The 9927-nt window shown below is 52.3% G+C and overlaps 1 long non-coding RNA gene across 5 annotated transcripts; it reads left to right on the top strand.

The window, feature by feature from the left end:
* Positions 1 to 343: 343 nt before the first annotated feature.
* On the top strand, positions 344 to 6502 carry LOC102150066 (uncharacterized). 5 transcript variants are annotated; one of them, XR_011420819.1, is made up of 7 exons: positions 358 to 495; positions 966 to 1110; positions 1675 to 3007; positions 3110 to 3170; positions 4103 to 4333; positions 4901 to 5011; positions 6266 to 6502. It is a non-coding gene; the product is annotated as an uncharacterized lncRNA (long non-coding RNA). The 5 variants fall into 5 exon arrangements; XR_011420820.1 differs by having other exon boundaries at positions 3110 to 3159; positions 6266 to 6500; XR_011420818.1 differs by lacking the exon at positions 3110 to 3170 and having other exon boundaries at positions 355 to 495.
* Positions 6503 to 9927: the final 3425 nt, after the last annotated feature.

Below are 9927 nucleotides of genomic sequence, written 5' to 3'. Positions count from 1 at the left end.
ATTAGGCAGGACTCTCAGTTTCAAGTGGCACAAAAATTTAGCACGAACTGGCTGAGGACTGTGTTAGACGCGGGGACTCACACAATGTCATTGGGACTCAGTCCCTCTCCATTTCTCGGCTCTGTTATCGTCCGTGTTGACTTCATTCCCAGGCAGGTCCTCCTTATGTGGTAGCAAAGACAGCCCCCCTTAGCTCCAGGCTGCCATTCTCAGCAGCGTGGCAATCCCAGAAGACAGGATTCCAGCGGAAGCCCCAGGGCCAGCGCTCATTGGACAGAACCGTGTCACGTGTTCTTTCACGACCCCGCCGCTGTGGCCAGGCGTTAGAACAAGCTGATTGGCCAGGCCTGAGTCACATGACTACTTCCAAAGTTGGGGGAGGCTGCGGCCCAGGGAGTGGAGAAGGACAGTTGCCCAAAGGACAGTTGCACTTGGGGAAGGAGACGGTGAAAGCGACAGATCTCTACCTGACTTTCAGCGTCTCTACTGCTCCCTGTAAGCATGCCTGTCTCCTCCCAACCACAGACTAAACAACGTTCTGCATCGTCCTGAGCTTCGGCCCATCGCTCTTCTCCCTTTTGCTGCCAATCTTCTAGACTACACTGGCTGCCCCCCGCCCCCCGACTTTTTGTACCCTCCTCAGTCCTCGGTAACCAGGCTTCCAGCCAGTCCACTCAAAGTGCTCCGGCAGTGGTCACCAACGACCCAATGCCCAGGGCAGTGGCCTTCCTTCCATCCCCATACTGCGTGACCTCCTGGCCCCATACCATACCACTCACCACCGTTCCCTGCTCCCTCGATGAGACTGGTCTCTGGACGTCTTCCCCACGGGCCCTCCTCTGACCTCAGACGGCTCTTTCCCGTTCACTCCTGCTCCAGCTGCCATTGTTGTCCACATTCTGTCTTAAGCCTTCACGTCGTCTTTCATCTGCACTCTTCCTGGACGTTCTTTTGTACATCCACAGCCTCTGCCACCCGTATACAGTGACGAATCCCCAGAGCTCTCCTGTTCTCAGCCCAGACTCACCTTTGTTTCCACCCAGACGTCCTGCAGAACCTCCAGACCCGTGTGTCCAGAATCACATCCGTTAGCTTCCCTCCTCCTGGCCAGTAAGTTCACTCCCCATCAAGACGGCCTGGGGACGAACACCCCTTGTGCACTTGTGCTCTTTGTTAGCCGGGTGACCATATGCAAGTTATCTCGCCTTTCTGTGCCTCAGTTTCCTCATCTGTCAAAAGGAGATAACAGTATTTCCCTTATAGGGTTGAACGAGGATGTTGTTTCCTCATACTTGTCAGGAGCTTAGCACGAGGCCTGGCACGTGGTGAGGGTTGAGTCTGAGGCAGAGAGGTGGAGCAGGGTGGAGATGGAGAAGCAGCCCCCGCACTGGGCACTGGGTCCTCGGCATGGGGGTCTGATTGGTTAAAGTTGAAAAGGACTCGGTTCCTCCCGCTCTGGCGTGCTACCTCAGCTCACAGGAGCACTGAGCCTGTGGCTGTGCACACACCCCACCCCCACACCCCACCCCTCCTTCCCCCGCCAGAGTTCTCTAAGACACCCGTCTGGGCACGCTCCCCTTACGAGTCTCCTTTCCCTGTGCTGAGGGGATGGAGTCCAAGTTCTTTGCGGCGGGAGAGAAGATCCCCATAGCCGACCCTCTTCTCTTCCCACAGCCATCGTCCTCTGTTCGTTTCCTATTCCTGCTGTGTAGATCGCCACAGACGCGCTGGACTACAACGGCACGAATGTATCATCGTACAGTCATGGAGGGCGGAAGTCCAAAACGAGTCTTCTGGGGCTAAATTCCATGTGTTGGCCTGGCTGGTTCCTTCCAGAAGCTCTGGGGGAGAATCTGCCCCTTGCCTTCTTCTTCTGGACGCTGTTTGCATTCCTTGGCTTCTGGCCCCACAGCCTTTCCTCCCTGTGCTGTCACTGTCACGTCACCTTCTCCAGACTCCGCTCTCCTGCCTCCCTCTTATAAGGCCCCTTGTGGTTGCATTTAGGGCCCACCTCTCCATCTTAAGGTCATTAACTGGATCACCTCTGCAGAAGGGAGTCCCTTTGCTGCGTAAGGTGATCTGCACAGGGTCAGAGGATTACGACGGGGACATCTTTGAGGGCCCACCACCCCACCCAGACACGTGACGGCCCCACTCTAGCCACCTGGGAATCCCCAGGCACTCTCGGGGTCCACCAGGCGCTTCCTCCTCCCTCTTCCTTTGCTCCTGCAGTTTCCTCGGCTGAATGACCCCCATCCCAGCCCTTCCCACCTGCCAGTCTCCGTACTTGAACTTCAAGGCTTAGCTCAAATTGCACTTCTCTTTTGTAGCTTTCTTCCACTCCTACGACTGGTATACTGAGGTACACACTTTCTCGTATCCCAGAGCATAGTGTTTTATGACAGTGAACCACAGTAGCCAGTTCACCTTTCCAACCACTCGTTTGATCGTGACATCTTTAGGAGCAGAGACTTTTGCTTGATCACCTCTATTGCTCCAGCTCCTAACTCATAGCTCATGGCATTTAATAAGGTGCAAAAAATATTTACGGAATCCCACAGCAGGTAATGGAATCCATCACGATTTTTTAAAGTCCCAGCTCATGGTGGGCTGCTTTTATGGTGGATGTCAGCTGTTTCGCCTGCCTGCCCAGCATTCCTGACCCCCCTGTTTGATACCCACTCCCCGCCGTCCTCTGGGGACCCCCCACTCCCCCTTATGAGGGTCGTGATCATATGGCCGTATTGGCCACAGCGCCACACGTGGGTCTGGTCAGTCAGAGCCAGAGTGACTGTCCCAGATGGAGGCATGTGGCCCAGTCTGGGCTAAAGAGAGTGAAGACCTGGGATTTTACATGGAGGTGGGAGAGAGAAGCGGCTGGTGAGCTGGTGTGAGGAGCGCCTGGAGCTGTGGGGGGCCCTGCCGCGCCCTGTCACCCTCCACCTGGAAGAAGCTTGCCTGCAGACAAGACAGTGAAGTCAACCAGAGGGAAAACCGAACTCGGGTGGTACGTGAGATAGGCAGATGTGGGACAGTGGTCCCCAGGCAGCCTCCGCGCCTGGACTTCCCTTGGCGACAGCTAAGCAGTTCCCTTTCTTCCTGATATCAGTTGGAGTTGGATTCTGACACTCGTGCCTGAGCGGATCGTGACCGATACAGGTTTGAACTCTGTAAGAGTCTATGGTCTAATGCTCTGCACACTGTAGAAACCCAGCAATGATGACTTTCCATGCCCTGATGTGCCAGCTGTCTCTTCCCATCCCCTCTCCTGCCCTTCTTTTGAGGAGTGACACTGAGTGGGGGTAGCCTTCAGAAGTCTGGGAAGCAGGAAAGACGGGGGAAAGCAGTGAATGCATCTCCTTGACAAATATTTTGTGATGATCCGTGATGTGAGAGAAGGCCCTGAAGTGGCACTTTGGGGCATAATATGTTAATCAAGGCTCTTTCAGTAACAGAAAATCAAGAGAACCTGGATTTAAAAGAAGGAGGGTGGGGGAAGAATGGAATTTATTGGTTTATGTGACTGCAAAGTCAAGGAGTAGGGTTGATTACAGGCATAGCTGGATCCAGAGGCTCAGACAAAGACATCAGAGATTGGTCCCTCTCTATCTTTCCTGTCTGCTTTTTTCTGTATTGATTTTATTCTCAAGTGGTCTCTTTCCACATGGCAGAAGAGACAGCCACCAGCAGCCCCAAACTTACCTATTACCAGCAAAGAAGGAACGTGAAGTGTACACAGGGAAGTAAGGTTAGATAAAGAGTTGGAGACTTTATCAGCTAGGAATGCTTTAGTCTGTAAGTAATAGAATACCCAACTAATGGGACTTCAATGATAAAGCTTTATTTATTGTATGTATTAGCTGTCTGGAGATAAGATAAAGAATTCCAAGGTTGGTTCAGTGATTCAGCTATGTCATCAAGGATCCACGTTCTTTCTCTCTACTCTGCTATCCTCAGCATGTCAACAACATTGTCCCTCTGGATCACGAAATGGCTGCTGTGACACCGTGTTTCACATCTTCACACAGAGGCATTCTGAGAGGAAGGAAGGAAGCGGGCAGGAGCAAAAAGAGCTTTCTCATTTTCACCGTTTTCATTTCAGGGGGTAAAATCATCTCCAGAATCCTCCAGCAGACTTCCCTCTTCTTCTCACTGGCCAAAATCAAGTCACATGACCATCCCTGATCCATCTCTTGCACAGGGGAACAGGATTGCTATGATTGGCTGTGACCAGTCATGAGTCATCTCTTTGCTCAGAGAGCAGCACAACTGACCGGATACTCACCCTCTTTGAGTTTCTGGGGGTGGTGAGGCCCATCTCCAGTCTTGGGAGGTGAGTCATCATCGGCCTCGTGGAGCATGAGGGGAACCCCTGGGAGGGCTTCTGGACCAGGTCTTTGGTGAGGTTGTCAAGCAGCTGGTGTAACAGATCCAGGGCTTGGCCGCCCTCCACGCGTTTGACGAGCTAATGAACCCCCGATCCTGTGTGTCGAGGTTCTGTAACCTGTGGCCGGAGGTGTCTCACAGGCACGTTCCTCTAACTCAGGCAGCCTGTGCTTGAGGCGGCGTTCTCCAGCCTTGCCTCAGCGCTCAGAGACAGAGGCCACGGGGCAGGCCAGCCGGCTCTGCCCTTCCAAGGTCCATCGCCACTGCCACCTGTCCCTAAAGCCATTCCTGGCATGCCCTCGCCTGACTCCCCCGGGAGTTTTGTGCGTGCTCCTCATCGCCCTTGCCGATTCATTCAGCTGGTGTTTGTGAAAGCCCTGCACATTCCAGGGACGTGCGAGGTGCTGGCACCACGCCGGCGAAGGTGCCCAGTGCCTGCCTTCCGTTGTGCCAAGTCGGCCTGGGTTTACTCTGCCAGCCTCCGTTCATTCCTTCACTCCTTCATTCATTCCAGCAGTCTGTGTGGAGGGCCTTCTCTGGGCCAGGCCTTGTGCAGATGAAGGAAAACAGTCCCCACCTTCAAATGCACGCAGGAGGCAGGAAGGAGCCACTACACGGTCTGCAGGTGAGCAGGGGTGGGAAAGCTCTAACACAGAGACCGCAGACAGCGCCCACTGACAAGCACTGGCTCCTTTAATCCTCCCAACAGTCTTGCAAGAGGCAGATACTATTATGATCCCATTTTGCAGAAGATGAAATCACTGCTCAGAGATGTCAAGTAACTTTCCCTGGGTCACACAGCCTGGCAGCAGCAGAGCTGGGATTTGAACCCCCGCAGGCTAACTCCAGGCCCACGCACATAACCTCTCCACCACACTGCCTGGCCAGGCGCTGTGACATACTTGCCAGATTTCTGCTCATCTACAGCAGGCTCCTTGAAGGCCAGGACACCGTCCTGCTCATGTGTGTCCCTTGGAGCACCTTGCACTTAGTGGCACCAGCTGAATATTCAAGGAGATAATATTATCTCCTAAATTACACTCAGTCTTCATAGCGGCCCCATTGGGTGTATACCGTTACCACCGCATTTTACAGAAGGGGAAAGCGAAGCACAGATTGGGTAAGGAACTGAACTGAGTTCACACAGCCAGTAAGGGGAGAAGCTGGGATTTGAACCCAGATAGCACATATGCTTAATCACTTGTCCGTAATGGCTATGCAGAACTCCTTCTTTGGGGCCCATTTCATAGGAACGCTCAACTAGAAAGAAGCTTTCTTAGGGAGGGAATGTGGAAGGCCATAGAAATTAGGAGGCGAGACATCTGGGGTCTGATTCGAGCTCTGTGGTGTGATACGGTGAACTCAGTCATTGGCTCCACAAATCTGGGGACAGAGGATAGAAGCCTGGCTTCAAGGAGTTTAAACAAATAAACTTTTTTAAACTTCAAGGAGTTTAAAAAAATAAAATGATGGCAAGTTGTCTTACATGTTAGGAAGGGACCAAAGAGTTGGGGCAAGGAATAACAGCAAATGGCTGGGCCAGGGGGAGCTCAGGGCCACTAGCATTCAGTGTGGGGGCCGGAGGGGACATAAAAGCTAACACCTAAAGGAGGGGAGGCCTGGTCATTCGGAGGGCTGGGAGGGTGCACCACACGTGGGAATAGCGCACGCACAGGTTCCGAGGGGGAGGAGCTTGGCGAGTCAAAACCACGTGCTAGGCGTTGAATTGTGCCCCCCTCAGAGTCATATGTTGAAGTTCTAACCCCAGGACCTCAACATGGGACCTGATTTGTAGACAGGGTCTCTACAGAGGCGATCAACTTAAATGAGGTCATGAGGGTGGTTCCTAAACCAATGTGACTGGCATCCTTCTACAAAGGGAAAAGTTGGACACAGACACCTGTGCACGGGGAGAACCGCCATCTGCAGTTGAAGGTAGAGATCCGGGATGCCTTTAGAGCCCTGGAATGCCCGAGACGGCCAGTGCTCACCAGAAGAGGAGAGGGGCCTGGAACAATCCTTCTCCACAGCCCTCGGAAGGAGCCACCTGCAGACATCTGATCTCAGACTTGTGGCTTCCAGACCGTGAGACAATAAATCTCTGTTGTCTCCGCCATTCAGTCTGTGGCACTTTGTTAGGGCGGCCCTAGGAACGTAACATACCATCTTCGTCTCAAGGTAGCTGGGAAGAAATAGAGGAGAGGCAGGGCCATATGAGATGAGCCTAGAAGGCAGGTCAGGGCCGGATCAGACAGGGCCTCACAGGTTCCGATAAGACTTTGGGTTTTACTCTAAGGTCCAGGAAACCGTTGATGGGTTTATAACTGCCATAAGCAGAGAAGCGATCCTGTGTGGAGAATGATTTGGAAGGGGGCGGAAGTAACAGCGGAAAGACCAGCATGGAAGCCACTGCACCTGTCCAGGTGGGAGGAGATCGTGGCTTGATCAGGTGGCAGCCCCGAGGGTGGAGAACATCGAGTGGCTTCCATAGCCATTTGAGGGACAGGGTACCTGGACCTGCTGGTGGATGGAGACGGGGAGAGACGCAGAGGAATGGAGGGGGATGCCCAGTTCCAGGCCTGAGCAACGGGGTGGATGAGGGTGCTTCTTATTCTGAGACAAAAGACCAGCGCCGAGGACGGGGGTAGATTTGTGGGGGAGAAGGAAAGAATTCCTTTCAAACACTGAAGTTTGAGACGTGTGTGCAACATCCCAACAGAGAGACCAAGCCAGCAGATGGGCCAGGGAGTCTGGAGCTCAGAGCGGGGTCCAGGCAGATGGGCCAGTGAGTCTGGAGCTCAGAGCGGGGTCCAGGCAGATGGGTCAGTGAGTCTGGAGCTCAGACCGGGGTCCAGGCAGATGGGTCAGTGAGTCTGGAGCTCACAGCGGGGTCCAGGCAGATGGGCCAGTGAGTCTGGAGCTCAGAGCAGGGTCCAGGCAGATGGGCCAGGGAGTCTGGAGCTCAGAGCGGGGTCCAGGCAGATGGGTCAGTGAGTCTGGAGCTCAGACCGGGGTCCAGGTGGAGGTGGGACTTGGGGATTTGACTGCATAGAGGTGGTCTTTAAACCACAGGAATTGGTGAGCTGGCCTAGAGAGGGCAGAGAAAGAAGAGGAAGCCGGGGTTGAGCCCGAGAATCCCCAACCTTCATGGGGCTGGTGTGACTGAGAACGTGGCACGATTGCTGACGTGAGGAAGAAACAGGGCCTGGGAAGGCAGGCCAGACCAGGGGTGGGCGGGCCCTCCTGAGGAGAACCCTAACAGGAAGCTTGGCTGCACGAATAGGAGTTGGCCAGGGGGAAAAGAGTAGCTGTCAGAGGGAACAGAGGCAAACACCAGTGTGTTAGTTTCCCAGGTAACAAAGTACCTCCGAGCAGGGGCTAGGACAACAGAAGCTGCTTCTCTCACAGTGCTGGAGGCCAGAAGTCCGAATGGAGCTTTTTGTGCACACTCTCGATCATGGAGGCATTCCCTGACCTCCCTTTCCCCACCCCCTTGCACTATTTCATTTTTCTTCCCGGCACTTACCAGTATCTGAAATTTTATATAATTTTGTTTGTTTTTAGGATGGTCATGACTGGGACTGTCATATTCAGCGTCATATCCCCAGAACCTAGACAGTGTCTGGCACTTAGTAGGCCCTCAAGTCATTACTGAAAGAACAGATAAACCATATAAAAAGAATACGCTTAGAAAATATGGAAAGAAACACACTAAAGTGTTAACGATTTCTTCTGTTGAGAAAGTTGCTTTTAATTTTCCTCTCTATATTTTTCCACTTTAAAAATAAAACATTCTATTTTTGGGGGGAGAGGAAATGTTCTAAGTCTTGATTTGGGTGGTGATGACACAGATGTATACAATTGCCCAAATTCATCCAAGTGAATGCTTAAAAGCTGCATTCTATTATTTGTTAATTATATCTTGATAAAAAATAAAAAGCACACAAACAATATACTTGCATATTTTCAAAGAGAAAGTTCTTGCTATTGTTTTATAGCATTGAGAATATATAACCGTAAATAGGATAAATGGAAATCAGTGATGTGAGTTACAGAACACAATAACAGGTATTGACCCTATATCATAACTTAAATTTGACTTGTGATAATATAAAAAAGAAAGAGAGAAAAAGCTCTTGGAAGACATTTGCACGCAGACACACACCAGTCTATACCTGCCAAATTAACACTGCTTCATAATATCCCCCAGTAGTTTATAACAACTTTGTTCTGGGCTTTCTCTCTCCCTTATTTATTCTGTAATAAATTGAAGCCACAAATATAGCTGATCCCTGCAGAATCTGCAGTTTCCAGTTAGCCTGTTTGACTGTGCCTGTGGGGGCAGTAACTGAGTCTACACTCAAAGAAAGGACTCCTTAGAGACAAGACAGTTTTGTTCCAGAAGCAACTTCTTCCAGCTGGGGAAGCACCTCGGCTTCCACGAAGCCCCGTAGACAAGAACTGAGATGTCAGCTTAAATGGTTGGCGTGGGCTGGGCTCCGAGTCCCCATGGTGAAGGGGCCACGACAGGCAACTGAAATGACTTCCCAGAGCCACCCCTTGGGTGTTGTGGGGAAAAGCACTGGCATTTTCTCCCTCTTTCTTTATCAGCTCTGGCTCAGGCCCCCCTGAAGTGGGAGAGAGCACAGGAGGGTTAGAAAGTTCCATGAGGAGAGGGGAACGCTCGCCCGAGGGAGGGTCTAAGGACCACTTTACCCACAAAAAGTGGCCTAACTCAACACTCTGCTCCTTTCCCAAGGCAGCCACAAAACTACAACTGGGAGCTGTGTCCCTTCTGTTCCCGGTGCCATCGCTAGCGGAGGCGGGAGAGCAGAGCGGGGAGGGGCCCAGATTTGGGTTGGACAAGGCTGAGACTGAGCACAGGCCTCACCACACAGCAGCTCTGTGACCTCAAGTCAGTGCTGGCCGAGTGGTAAGTGCCTCCCACTGAGCCTTGGTTTCCCGATTTGTAAAATGGGGTAACTCTAGGGGCCGGCCTGGTGGCGCAGTGGTTAAGTTTGCACATTCTGCTTCAGCGGCCCGGGGTCTGCCGGTTCGGATCCCGGGTGCGGACATGGCACTGCTTGGCAAGCCATGCTGTGGTCGGCGTCCCACATATAAAGTAGAGGAAGATGGGCACGGATGTTAGCTCAGGGCCAGTCTTCCTCAGCAAAAAGAGGATTGGCTGGGGCTGTTAGCTCAGGGCTAATCTTCCTCAAAAAAAAAAAAAAGGGGGGGTAACTCTACCTACTCACAGGCTGGCCTTGAGGCCTGAATGAAACAGGACATGGAGAGCACTCGGCACGGAAACTGTAGTTCGGAATTCAACAAACGGGAGCTAAGCACTGGAATCAAACACGTCACGACAGGACAGGATCTGGCCCGCCTCTAATTCTCAGCAAGTGCAAGGTGCCTCTCTCAGCTTTGGGCCCCACCAAATAAAACAGATTCTGGGGCTGCCCCTCTGGACTGTCTACTTGGGGTAACCAGCGCTAAAAAGAGCTCTCTCCTGGGGATGTTCTTCTAGGTTTTTCCTAGTTT

This window comes from Equus caballus, chromosome 8 (assembly GCF_041296265.1).
Source record: "Equus caballus isolate H_3958 breed thoroughbred chromosome 8, TB-T2T, whole genome shotgun sequence".
NCBI classification, from domain to species: domain Eukaryota; kingdom Metazoa; phylum Chordata; class Mammalia; order Perissodactyla; family Equidae; genus Equus; species Equus caballus.
This window is presented reverse-complemented; position numbering and strand designations above follow the sequence as displayed.